Source organism: Pteropus medius, unplaced genomic scaffold (assembly GCF_902729225.1).
Source record: "Pteropus medius unplaced genomic scaffold, Ma_sr-lr_union100, whole genome shotgun sequence".
Classification (NCBI taxonomy): domain Eukaryota; kingdom Metazoa; phylum Chordata; class Mammalia; order Chiroptera; family Pteropodidae; genus Pteropus; species Pteropus medius.
In genome coordinates this window covers 10,636,272-10,650,127 of record NW_024349804.1, presented here as the reverse complement: position 1 = coordinate 10,650,127, position 13,856 = coordinate 10,636,272, and the positions used below count along the sequence as shown (strand labels likewise).

At 50.4% G+C, this 13,856-nt stretch overlaps 1 protein-coding gene across 3 annotated transcripts in view; it reads right to left on the bottom strand.

The window, feature by feature from the left end:
- The window catches only part of ZNF518B (zinc finger protein 518B), a 17,991-nt gene extending 11,285 nt beyond the window's left edge, over positions 1-6,706 (bottom strand). The window contains exon 1 of one of the 3 annotated variants that reach the window (XM_039838183.1): positions 6,615-6,706. The gene's annotated coding sequence lies outside the window, so the exon portion shown is untranslated. Of the gene's footprint in view, positions 1-6,025; positions 6,188-6,571 lie in introns of those variants that run through there. The other 2 variants (XM_039838184.1, XM_039838185.1) reach the window with 2 other exon arrangements.
- Between the last annotated feature and the right edge of the window lie 7,150 nt (positions 6,707-13,856).

The following is a 13,856-nucleotide window of genomic DNA, read 5'->3' as shown; positions in this document are numbered from 1 at the left end:
GGAGGGAAACAGCCACGTGGCATAGAAGGACTAAGGTGGCTGGGATGCTGCACTTACATGTGGCCGCAGCAGGCACAGCTGCTCCCCCCACCCCCCACTTCCTCTATCTGGCTCACATCCCTGCACAACCATCGGGCTCCTCCTGGCAAATTACTGCCCAGGGGGCTGATGACGACACTGCAGATAAAGCGCAGGACACTGCTGATAAAGCGCAGGACACTGCTAACTCAAACGTCCCCGCCTTCCAAACTCACTGCGCCAGATACCAGCGCCCTGCAGCCCCCTCCCAGGACCGGACACCAACGACGTTCTTCCAGATGACTTAGGAGGGTCCTCGAAAACAGAAAAGACTCAGCATTATTAACTTGACACAATAAATACGACGGCCATTTAATATCGAGTTACCCGTTTTAGTTTTTTTTTTTTTAAAACAGCATAGCGAGCTTTTAAATGCGGAATTATCTACAGCATCAGCAGGAAGACAGCCACACGCCAAAGAGGGGTGGGTCGTGGCACAGATGTGTGGCCTCCACCCCGTCTTGTCCTCCTGGGGCCAGACCTCAGAGCAGCATTTGCCGCTGGTGGCTTTTCCTTTCGACTTTGAGCTCACTTGTCACGGTTTCTTCGATTTGGTGTTTTTCTCCCATATGTCCTCATAATAAGTTTGTTGGAAACCGGTGACTCTGAGGGCTACATGAACCACGAAGGGCTGTGCGGACACATTCTTACTAAAAAGAGAGCTCTGACTTCTAAATACTGTCAACGCCAAGTGCTGAACAGAAGTAAAAGAGAAAGGAGTAGAGAAATGACGCTCAAAGACGCAGGTTCTGGGACCTGCAAAGACGACGGCTTTGCTTTCTAGGTGTGAGACCCAGGGCAAGATGTCCCATCCGCCTCCTCTGTCAAATGGACAGTAAGAACACCTACCTCACAGGACTGCCATGAGGATCAGATGTGATAACGTGACTAGAAGTGCTCGGAGCGGTTACTCACACATCAAACTGTTAAAAGCCTGTTTTTGTTTTTTTTTTAATGAAAAAAAAAATGAGAAGAAACGACGCTAATCACAAAAATAGTCAGAGGGGCTAAATAACAGGTATCTTAGCTGCCTGGCAATTGCTTGCTTTCAGAACATATGCTGAATCTCATCATTTTAATTCTATCTGCTTGGTTGCATAGCCCTAAAGATAATTTACCTCTGGGACAAAACCATCCACTAGCCTTACTGACAAGGTGGCTGACAGGTGCTTATAATTACCATGGAGAAGATGCTGTAACCACAACTTAATTACACGCAGCTTTACATACAAGCCAGTTGCCACACTTCCCTTTCTCGCCAAGCCCAGCTGAACTCTGAGGCACCCCTGTGGCAAACATATTTGTGTGCTAGGTGTCTGTCTGAAAATCAAGGAAAGCGGCTGGCCAATGACATCCCGTGCCTGCTGCCTGCATCACCGCACACACCTCTGTTCCTGAGGGATGTCCACCGAAATCTGTACGAGGTGACTGCATCCCTTTTACACAGAGAAGCAAATTTAGGCAGCTCTTTCCAGAAATCCTGTCATGGGGGCTCACTGGGACAGGGCTGCAGCTGCTGTACCCCGGAAGAAGAAAGGGAATGGAGGTGCAAGCTTGCATCCACACTCAGATTCTGACGCTTCGCTGCTGGGTCCCTAGGCAAGTGATTTCTCTCTATTCGCTGTCGGGCAAGCAGGCAGGCTTTGAGACTCTCACACTTACAGGGTAATTAGAGACACGTTCAGTAACCTGTGCAAAAACGCTCAGCCCCAAGGCACAGGCACCCCCAAACCCGCACGGGCTCCTTTTGTCTACTCAGCCTTGGCGAAGCTCATCTATCTAACTCACGTCTCTCAGTCACCCGAATTATAAACCACCCTATCCAAAAGTGCCCATATGCATATCTGATGTTGGATTCCTACCCCCACCCCCACCCCCAATCGGTAATACCCGATTGGGGGTGGGGGTGGGGGTAGGAATCCAACATCAGATATGTAAACTGTGAATATTTTCCTAGTAGGACGGAATTCAGGAAGGAATTTGCCTCACTCAGCAAGCATTTTTTTTCCAGAGCATTACAACAAATCAGAAGTGAACTGAACACTTCTACAGGTAAATCTACACAAGGAAAAACAGCAATTAAGTCCTGGTTGCTTTCTGCCACACTACCCTGCACTTAGAAAGGACTGAATTGCAAATCGATGGCCACCTCGAGGACACACAATAGTTCCGGACGTTGCTGGCTGACAAACGTACATTTCCTTCTGGAACCGAGTGTGTCACTGGGGGCACGGAATGGGGCAGGAAGGCTGGACGAGGGGCCCGCCGGTTGTGGGTGCCTCTGCTTCCCAGGTGAAAAGTGTAACAGCGGGGAGAGCAATGACCGTGGCACAGCCAGACCAGGGTTCAAAGGCTAGGTTCTGGACTTGATAGCTGTGTGATGCTAACCTTGTTAACCTCTCTGAGCCTGAGTCTTCTCCTGTGTAAAATGGGAGTGAATGATGCCTAATCCGCATGGCTGATGTGAGGAAAAGGTATACGTGCACATAGCGGGTAACCTTCTGCTTGGCAAATGTTACACGTTCTGTCAAGAAATAAGTCAACGTATTTTTGTGAGATGTCTTGGGACAAAAGAGTCCAGTAATCTACAGAGAAGCAGGAAATCCTCAGCTTAACAAGCAGCCTGATGAGATAAAGGTCTGAGACAGCAGGAGAGCTGGGCTCGAGGAGAGACTTCCCCACCCCCTCCAGTCTACAAAGGGGTTATTTGGGATCCAGGTGACACCTTATGGTCTGAGACTTCTTCAGGAAACAAAGGAAGTCATTAATGTAGTTTTTTTTTTTTAAAGATAAAACTTTTCCAAAGAAAGAATATGACCAGTGCTAGAATTCTTAAAGCCTAAAACTTACAGTTCCATATGTGGGGGCAAAAATGTTAAGGAGAAAATAATCTTGTTAGCATTAAAAGAAAAAAAAAAAAAACGAGGTAAAAAACAAGTTGTCTTACAAGCAAATTACAAAATTCTCTTATTAAACACACCTAATGACGTCAGTCTCTAACGTAATAAATGTTGGTATTTCTGTTTCTTCTTTGCCTTTAAGAAAAATATGAGAATTTTGTAAAAGAAATGAAGAGTTTAATCAAAAGTATAATCAAACACAGCAGACATATCTCCCAGAAAACCAGTGATTCTTAACTTTGGTTGCATTAGGGTGTCAACTTGTCATAATATGCCCAGGATGTTAAACTTATTGTTTAAAGAGGTCCCTGGGGTGGCTGGTCACCCTACTGCACACCATTATTACCTGGGAAGCTTCAAAAAGATACCCGAGTTCCAGTGTGCGATTCTAACGTGCAGCCAAGGCTGAGAACCACACCTGACACTGCAGGTGCAGAGGCGCGCGTGGGAGTGGCGAGAGCATCAAGGACCCCTGCCATCTCTTATGTGCTTCCCCCACCTGTGGGTGCCTGGAGGCAGATCGAGGCCACCACCTTGCACTGAAATGAGGTGATTAGGCAAGTAGACTCTGGGTCCCTGCTTAGCCATGTGACCTTAGAAACATCATCGCTGATGCTCTCTGTGAAGTGTGTGATGACAGTAACCACTTCGTAGTTTCTCAGAAACTCAGGTGTTCCAGGCACAATACCTGGCAGGGTGTGAGGGGTTCTTCCACTCCCACCTGCCACGGGCTGCTGTCTCTAAGGAGTGTAGCAGGAGATGGGAAAAGAAAATGGGTGGTTTCAGTAAAGTGGTCAGTGCTACCAGGATGCTCAGTGGCTGGCGGCATTTGTCAAGCCTGGACACCTTAGCCCAAGACAGGCGGAAGGGATGCCTGCAAGGGCAGATCCACACAGCACTCGACACGCCTCAAGCCGCACCTTCGATCACCTGCTTCTTGTAAGAGGCTAGATCTGGAGAAGCTGCGGGGCTTTTCTAAGGTCGGCTGGTGTCCGATCTGAACTCTTTGCTTTCTGCTACCCGCTGTGCGAGGCTGTGAACGGAAGTCACGGCATCTGCCATGCCGGGCACTCTTTCCGGCCGGGAGCCGTGGATGTGAGTCACAAGCATGGCAAGTCGCAAGGCTCTTCCTTCTGAGGCGCCGGGTCCCACTGGCCTCAACTTCAGGCCCCGGCAGAGGCCTGGAGGCTCAGAACCCTGGGGGGCAGCAAGCACCGCCCGAGATGCCTGCGACAGAGCTGACACTTGGGTGGAAGCCCTGGGCCTGTGTAGCCTTGGTTTCTTCAGGCACTTTTCCTCTAGAAAAGAAGGGAATGAGCCCCAGAAAGCGTCTCAAGCAGGAGCGTGGGGGCAAAGTCACATAGGGAGCTTAAAACGAAGAGGAAAAAAAAAAAAAGGCTTCACAGGACTCTGGAGACCTAAAGAATCAGACAGCCCTTTGCCTGCTGTGGTTTAAAATCCTTCCCAGGAGATTCTGATGCCTCCCAACTCTGCACCCCATTATGCCTGCGCTAGATGGTCTCTAGCCCCCTTCACTCCAAGGACGGATCCTGGAAATTGCAGTTGGCTGAGTTTGTATATGTGAACAAAGAACATGCAGTCTATGCCAGGCAGCTTGAGAATAATCCAGACTGGGAAAGCCTCACTGGTGAGGGCCTTGTTCAGCAGTCAACAGCAGAGCTTGGCCACAGAAGGCGCTCGGTACATACTGGTAGAATGAATGAATGAATGAATGAATGAATGAATGAGTCAATGAAAGAAAGGTCAGACTTCACGGCGACAATAAAAACGTTCTCTCTTCTTCCTCTTGCATAAAAACTGGCCCGATCCCCTAACTTAAAAGCAAATAGGAGTGTTTTTAACCGCTATTATTGCATTTTAAAAAGTCTACATCATTAGTTCGGCATAACACATCCGGGAGGAGGCCCAATAAATAGTATCCTCCTTTTCTGTTTTCAAAATGCACCTGCAATGAACATCATTAGCATAGCAAAACTAGATAGATATAAACGTGTTATTTTTCAAGGCTGTATTGGACCCAAGATAAAATATAATTTTTAAAACATGCATCTTAAGTTAAAGGTAACATGGATATCAAACAATTAAAAAAGCCTAACATCCTCCTTCTACGTGCATCCTACTTAAAAGAGACGAGAAGATACTGGTTTCTAAATGACCATTTGCTGGGCTTCCAGGACCCTCGCCCACCAGTATCTCCTCTTGTGGACACACACGCCACAGGGTGGGCTGACTTGTGCATATGACGAGAGACAGAGAGAGACACGGTCCTCTCCCTGCTCTGCTACAGGAGAGCACTTCCAGCTCCTGGAGGGCAAGGTCTGTCCTACTCCGGGTGACTTCAAATCTAAACCTAAGTGGCCAGCTTTTAGGGCTCTAAGACAACATCACGGTGTGTAGAGGTTTAAAGAGGTCAGAGTGCCCAGTATTTCGCTTTTTATTTTATAACGAGAGATTGAAAAATTGTTCATTATTCGAGCTTTTAAAGTCGGGTATCTTAATGGGATCCATGGCAAACCCAACGAATGAGAGGGGCTTAAGTGTTTTCTTCCTCTGCCTTGGTTTTCCCTTACGGTTAGGAAATTTTCATTCTTTTGCATCCTGCCTGGCTTTCCTGGCCTGACACTGCCCCACGACCCTAAGGAGACCAGACAAGAGGGCTGGGAGGTCCCACAAAGAGTGACATCAGCCTTCGGAACAAGTCAAACTGTCACCATCTATCCCAGCCGTCCCCGGCGAAAAGGTGCACAGGTCCTCAATGCGCAAGCCCGGCCCTGGACACGTGCCCCGAAAATGCCCAAGGAAAGAAAATGCCAGTCTGGTTTTCGAGTTTATTGTTGGCACGCTCACGCCGACGGCACCCATTCCCCGAGGCGAGTCCACCTCCAACAGTGCGGGCGCTGCGCGGCCAGGCGCGGTGCACGGGCTTCCACCGTGGTCTCCCCGGGGACGCCCCGGCGGCCTCGAGGGCTGGCGGGGGGAGGGCGGGCGCCTCTAACTACTGAAAACCAAAACACGTCAGCGCTTACCTCCGCCGCCTGAAGGAGGCTTTAAAAATGGCCTCCTGACGACACTTCCTGCTCGGAGCCGACGGGTAGAAATTCTCCCGGGAGAGGCACCGTGCGAAGCGCCGGGGGCGGGCAGAGCGGCCTCGGGCTCCGGCTCCACTCCGGCCGCGCGGCCGCCCAGGGTCGCGACCCGGCGCGCTCGGGGCTGGCCCGCAGGGGCGCGCGGCACAAAGGCGGGCCGCCCGCGGGCAGGTAGGGGGCGCCGGACCTGCACCCTGCCCCCGCCGCCACCCCGGCCCCGGGGTCTGTCCCCCCGCCCCCTCCCCACCCCCCGCCCCCACACCACCGCCCGGCCTCAGGTCCCGCCCTCGCCGCCCCTCCCCCTTCTCCCGCACCGAAGCCCGGGCCGGCCTGCCCCGAGGCCTCCTGGCCGCGAAGCCGAAGCCGCCGCCGAGACTTGGCTGGGCATGCGGGACCGCGCGCCGCGCCGCCCGTCCAGCCTGCATGGCCTCGTCGGGACCCCGCTCCGCATGGGCCCCGCGATCCCCCTCCGTGCCCGGACCCTACCTGCCCCGAGCACGCGAATCCCGAGCCCCGCTCAGCCACTCACCCGCCGCTCGCTCCGGGAAGGGGCGTCTACACCGCCAGCCACAGGCCGCCGCCGCCGCCGCCGCCGCCGCCGCCGCCGCGCCTCCTGTAGGTCTGCTGTAGGTCCCTACTCAGGGGCGGAGCCAGGGCCAGCGCCGCGCCTGCGCAGTGCGCACGGAGGCTCGGCTGCAGCGCGGGCGCCGCCCGAGGTCCCTAACTCAGGCGGTGCTGGGAGCCCTGCCTGGTTTCAGTGCAGGGCAAAGCCACGGACCCGGACCTGGTCCTGGGCTGAGAGCGCGACCCAGCGTGTCCACATCCGCTGCGTGCAGTGTCCATGCTTAGCTTGGATGTCCGCAAGGAGAGCGGATTCTGAGAACTGGGCCTGCGCTCTGTGCGGTGCTGGGCCCAAGCAGAGGGCGCGCTTTCTCCCTGCCCTCGTAGAGCTTCAAGTCCAGCAGTGGATGAGCGAAGGCGAGAGAAAAGGAGTCAGGTCTCCAGTCTCCAAATCCTTCCTCTCTTGACAGCAGCCGTGAAGGAGACGGTCTTGAAGGCCTGGGTTCGAATTCAGACTCCCTCGACTCCTTTCCATCCTAGCTGCAGGATCTGGGGCGAGGAAGGCCCCTGAACTCTGAGTCTGTGTTTTCATTTCTAAGGATTGGGAAGATCAGACCTGAAGCCCACAGCCTCATCTATTACGTAGGTAAGGTCGTGAGGGTCAGACGAGGCAGTGATCCTGGGAGAGTCTGGAGTTGATGCGAGCTCATTTAATGCCAACGTTTTTCTGCTTTTTGGACTCCAGTGCCATTTCTGGGAACCTCCCTCCACCCCCACCCCCTCACACGTTCACTTCTGTCCTTCCAGAAGGAAGGTGTATTTAGAATTGAGCCCTCTCAGAGGAAAGAATGAGACCATACTGCTAGAGTCCCCACCATCAGTGACGCAGATGCTGCTCTTTGCAAACTAAAATTGCTTCCTAGTCATGGCAGATTGTGTCAGGGAAGCAGCGTCACTGGGAAGCGCAGTTTCTCTAGAAATAACGGCTGAAGGTTTATTTCAAAGCCCTAGAAGGAGCAAAGTTGGCTTCCGATACTTTGCTCTGGGAGGCCAGAGGTCAGGGTGCATGGACATCGGCCAGAAGCAGGGCTGGGGCAATTCTCCAACGCGGAGAAATGGAATTCAAGAAACAATGTCAGCCACCGGCTCAGCAGCCAGATAAAAATGTCCAAGACTGAAATAGCAAGAGTTGCGCAGAGAGAATGCCAGCCTGGAGATGGATCACCACCGGCAAGTTCTTCTGCCTACACTATGCTGCAGTAGTCGACCTCATGGCTCATCAGGGAGCCTCCTGGTCCTCTGTCTGACAGGGCTCAGCGAAGCTAGGGGACCTCTTCTCCAAGACACATTCATGTACAGAGTTCAGATCAGGGAGAATAAGGCAGGGTTCAAAATCTCCCAAGGGTGAGGTGGGAATGGGCACTGAGAAGCTAAGCTGGCCACTGCCTCGAAATATCTAGGGGCAAAGGGAGACAAATCAGGAAAAACTGTTAATTCTAAGTATCGGGAAATCAGAAGTTTAAATATTAGAGATTTTCCCTAAAATCCAGCCCAAATTGTTGCCTCTCCTTTAACTTCCACCCATGCATCAGTTTTGCCTTCTTGAGTCACAGCAGTGATGAGAGAGTCCCTGGGGGTTTCCTGGAAGTTTCTCTGGAGTGACAGCTGGTTGTAAAGCCCAGCTTGGCATGAAGAAGCTGGGAGCCTGCTCCCTAACCTGTCAGAACCTCATTTCTCATGTAAAACTTAGCGAATAATAGGAGCGACCTCAGAAGGCAGTTGTCAACAATAAACAAGAGCGAGCAGGTCAGGACTCGGCACAGAGTCCCTGGCAGAGCCAAAGTGCCCGTTCTCTTACATTTCTCAGGAGCCCAGATTCAGTGAGATAAAACGCCTCTCGAAGGGTTGAGAAGTAGGGTGTTTACAGCCTGGAAAAGAGCCCAGCAGAGATAGAAACCACCCCTGTAGAAACCCTTAAAGTTGAAGCGTTGGTCCCTAAAAGCCTTTTGATGCAGGCAGAGTTCCCCCGGAAATGTTATTTCTGGACATTCAGCCAGTGCCTCTTTCCTACATTTAAGGCAGCCAGCCCTTCGTGTCTTCTTCCTCACCCCTCCCCCAGCGTAGTTTGCCTAAATCTCTTTTTAGTGTTACATGGATTCACCTCTGTTACAGGTCGAATTGTGTCCCTTGGAAAGATATGTTAGAGCTCCAAATCCCCAGTGACTGCGAATACAGATTCATACTCATGCATACAGATTCGCACTCATGAATGTGAAAGAGGGTCTTTGCAGACATAGTTTAGGTGAGGTCCTTAGGTGAGCCCTCATCCCATGATTAGCGTCCTTAGAGAACAGATTCAGAGAAGAGAATCTGTGTGAAGACCCAGACAGGGGAAAGCAGCCATGCCAAGACAAAGGTCAAGACTGGAGTGATGCAGCCCTGAGCCAGGAGCACCTGCGGCTGGCAGAAGCTAGAAACGGCAAGGACGTGTCCTCCCCTATAGATTTTGGAGGGAGCATGGCTTTTAGTCACCAGAACTGTGAGACAATAAATTTCTGTGTTACAGCAACCCTAAGAAACGAGCTCCCAGATATGGCTGCCTAACATATATGAGGAAGGAGGGACGACTTATGAAAAACAACAACAACAACAAAACAGTCATTGAGTATGAGGGCTGGAGGCTGATGACGTTCATTCATTTACTTATTCATTCAACAAACATTTGTCGCGTGCCTGTTTAGTGCAGGCACAGGCTAGGTGATGAGGATGGAATAAAGAACAAAATAAGGCTGTGCCCTCAGTGAGCGTTCATTTTGTTGGGGGTCGTAGAGCTCAATTAATTAATGGAATATGTAATTAATGTTAGGAGGTGCTAGAGGCGGGGTGGGGGGAGGATAAAACTGGGTCGTGTGCGGTGGCAGGGAGCACAAAGCAAGAGAGAGGATGACATGAAAGGCTCGCTGAGGGGGACTTTGAAGGTGAGCTCTAAGCCATGAGTAGGAAGCCGCGCAGGAAGATGAAGAAAGCCTTCTGTACAGAGAAGAGCATGCGCAGAGGCCGCGGTGTGAGGGGCTAGGGAAGGGCGATGCAGATCTTAGCCACTTAAAGACTGCGCGATCTTAGGGAGTCGTTTACCCGGATTCTGCGGGTGAGGACTCTGGCCCAGAGGGAGGTACTCGACTTCATTGTACCCTGGAAAAGGGGCAGGTCTCTAACAGCCGGGTCAGGAACTTTGGGCTAGTGTGGGGGGAGGGGGAGCAAAGACATGTAAATCTCAGGCACTTGAAGACCATAAACAGGAGACCCAAGGAAGAGTTGTTTTTTATTGTTGTTGTTGTTGTTTAAAACAGGTCAGAAACTTCTAGCAACTTCTCTGACTTTAGTTTGATCATTTGTGAATGAGGGATAAAGACCTCTTTGTCTAGGGCTCCCAAGCTCTTATCAGATAGCCCTGATGCTCAGATCAGTTCTCCTCCCTGTCCTGGGGCGCAGGGAGTGGAGGCTGCAGAGTGGAATCCGGATCCCATTACCCTCTTTACTGCTGTGTGACCTGGGGCAAGTTACTGCTGGTCTCTGGTCTCTGAGACGCTGTTTTCAACAGTAAAAGGGAGTAAATGCAACAACTTCTTGGAGGGTGTCGGGGAGGAGGAGGAGCGCGACTGAGGCTAGGCTCAGGTTCCAGTCGCTCTGGCCGCCTCTGTAGGCCGGGGACAGTGCGGTGGGGCCTTGCGCCCGGCCTGCAAGCCGCGCACCGGGCATGCGCCGGCGGGTAGAGCCGGGGGAGGCCGCCTGGACACTGTCCCCAGCCCCGCCCGTGAGCTCCACGTGCTGCAGTACCGCCGGCTGCCTGCGGTGTCGCTGCACGGCGGCCCTCGCGGCTCCACGAGTGTAGAGCTCTACCCAGTGTGAGCGCCCGCGAGCGGCCCTACGCTCACCTGGCCGTCACGGCAGCAACCTGGGCGCCGTTAGCCCACCGGCCGCCTTGCCTCCCGCGGACCCCGCTCCTGCCGAGAATCGTGATGGGCTGCTTTGCTTTTGTTCCACTTATGCCGCGGGAACGGGGCGGCGGGGGCGGGACTCGAGGCGCTGGCGAGATAACCACGGGGATGCCGGGCGTCGGCCTTAGGGCTCCCGTTGCGCAATCCTGACCGACGTCTCGTAAGGTCTGCATTTAACCCAATGGTTAGACGAAGGATCACACAACGCCAGGCACAGAACAGGCTTGGATTCTGGGACTGAGCTAGTCCAAATAGCCAGCGTCCCTTGTCTGGACCAGGGCTAGGCAAAGCGTGGTGGGGACAGAGGTAGGTCGTCGCATATCTGGTCCCGCGGGAGTGGGTACAGGAAGGGAGAGGGGTGTTTAGAAACGTTCAGGGGGAGGGTATTCCCACTTCGGGTGCTTGCTCCTGGCTCAGGCAGCATCCTAGCCCCGCGCAGCAGGCGCGCAGGTTCAAAAGGGAGAGGGGCGGGGGAGGGCCTGGCTCTTCCGGGCCGGCGCAGCTGGGCTGCTGCGGGAGCCTCCTGCTGCCTCGCCTCCCCGCCTTCACTCACACCGCAGCATCCAGAGTGGTCTGGTCCTGCCACAAAGTTAATGGGATTGAGTCACTCCCCTCCTGCCTGCCTCCGACAGCACGTCTTACCCGCAGCCTGGTCCCTGGCACGCCGGCTCCCTCTGCACCAGGCTGCTGTCGGAAACCTGGATGGGCGGGTGGCCCACCAGCGCTTCCCATCAGTTTACGATGGTAAGCGGAGTCTTTCAGTTGTTACCCCAAATCGGTTTCTCCTTTTTTTCCCTTAGTAATAACCCTCTTCCAATTTCCCGCTGCTCAGAAAGAAAAAAAAGACTAAACATTTCAAGTCTTGCTTGTAGGTAGATGTGATCATGTCACTAAATTCTAGCAATGGGAAGTAAGAGCTAGAGTATGCATAACAGCCAGAAGTGTCCTTGAAGGAAGGGACATGCAACTCTTTGCCCCTTTCGTCATTCTGCTGGCTTGAATAAAGGGATGAAGAGGCGATGGCTGGAGCTGGAGCAGCCATGTGGACCATGAAGTAAATATAACTTGCTGAGGATGGTGACCAAGGTAGAAGGAGCCTGAGTCCCTGATAATCATGGAGCTACCTTAACTGCCACCCACTGCCTACCCGCTGACTTAATTTACTTGAGAGGGAAACAAACTGCTATTTTAGATTTCCTGTCATTCACCGCAAGCTAATATGAACTGATCCAAACTGGAAAAATAAAGATGGGAATGGGCAAAGCATGGGCCGACATAATATGAAACATTAACAGTATATGTTGGATGATTTACAAACTCAAATAATTCAGCAGAAGCAACAAATGAGAAGTCTGCAGAAGAAATAGAGTAATCTTTCTCTTCCCGCCCTGACCCTGCAAAAACCCCCAGGTATAAAGTTTGAGTCACGGTTCTCCTACTACGAGTGGGAGACTCTCACTATTTTTATCAGAACCTCAGAGTAAAGGGTGATATATTTAAAATTTTATATTTTTTTCAGCATTTTCAAGCTTCAAGGTGAGCTCTCCTAGTGACCTGAGCTGCAAGTATACGATTTAGATTCACAGATATTATGTCGAACTCTTTTTTTCTTGTCATGCTCTAAACAATACAGAATAACAGCTATTTACACAGCATTTACACTATATTAGGTAGTGTAAGTAAACTAGAGACATTTAAAGTACATGGGAGGGGGTACCTAGGTTATATGTAAACACTATGCCATTTTATATAAGGATCTTGAGCATCCATTATTTATGTTTATTTAATTTATTTTATTTTTGCCACTCTCAACTTAAGAGTGTTAGAGGTAAGTTTTCAGAAGCCTTAAATCTATAAAAATATTTTTTCCTCCCCAGCTAAGGGGTTATTCTAGGTTGAAAGTTGTATTTCTTCATAGTTTTGGATGCAGAACTCTGTTTTCTGGGCTTCAGTGTGGCTGAGAACAGACACCTGCTCCTCTCTATAGGTAAACTGCTCTCCTTCCATCTCTCTGAACCTTTAGATTTTTCTCATTATTGTTTGTGATAATGTATCTATCTACCTGTCATCTATTTACCTACCTGCCTACCTATTTCTCTGTGCAGTTAATGTAGCCTTTCAGTATAGAAACTATTGTGCTTCAATTCTGGACTTTCTTTTCATTCTTGTTTTTCTTACAGTATCTGTTTCTGTCATCATTTTTCAGATAACGAAACTTCTTGATTGATCTGCTTTGCCTCTCAGTCTCTCATATTTTCTACCCTTTCCCCCTTTCTATTTACTTTCTGGAAGATTTCCCTGGTTTTTATCTTCCAAGACATGTAATTTTTTTTCTATAGAATTTTATGAATGCAATGTATTCTATAATCTATGGATTATACTACTTAGAATATTTAAGATTTTTTTCTTGGAGACCATTTCATTATCTTACTTTCAATGCGAGGTTTTCCTCAAATGCCTAATGATCCTTGTTTGTCCTCCATTATTATAATGAAGTAATAAAAAAGCCATTGTGAAGATTAGGGTACATGGCAGGGGCTGATGACTTTGGGCTGATTGGATAGAAGCTATTATTTGTGCCAGGAGACTCCTTGAAAGTCACAATGTGGATTGCTTACTTCTTGGGGCGTTCTACCTTCTTTTAGATTACGAGGTATTGAAAAATATTGTCAGAGTATGTAGCAAACATCCATGCACTCTTCACCTAGCTTTAGAGAATCCTAACGTCTTACTCTGTTTAGCCCAGGGCCCCTCCTTCTCTAAACAACATAAGCGTTGCAGATGCTCCCGAAGCCACCTCTCTCTTCCTGCTGTGCTCATTGTCTCTCATCCTTCCCCAGAGAAAAATACCATTCTGTTTAAAAGAGAGAAAACAAAATGGGGGGGTTTGCATTGTGTATGTTCGGAAAGAGACTCAAAACGTGGAAAATACTGATTGCTTGCAAATATGAGAAGTTGCACAGGGCTGTTGACTTAGTAAATTGAGTTTTGTAGATAACACCTTTTAGAGGGATGCTTTATAAAGCTTGGTACCAAAGAATGGTCTATGTTTTTTTCCTTTCTATAGCCAATGAAGATAACGTTCCCATTTTCCCATGCTACCTTCTAATCTTGTCCACATACATGTTTAGTTTTACATAGTTGCTGGTACATGACCAGTCCACTCTTATACAGCGCTAGAGTATCTTTCATGTCAGACATCTTTCCTTTCT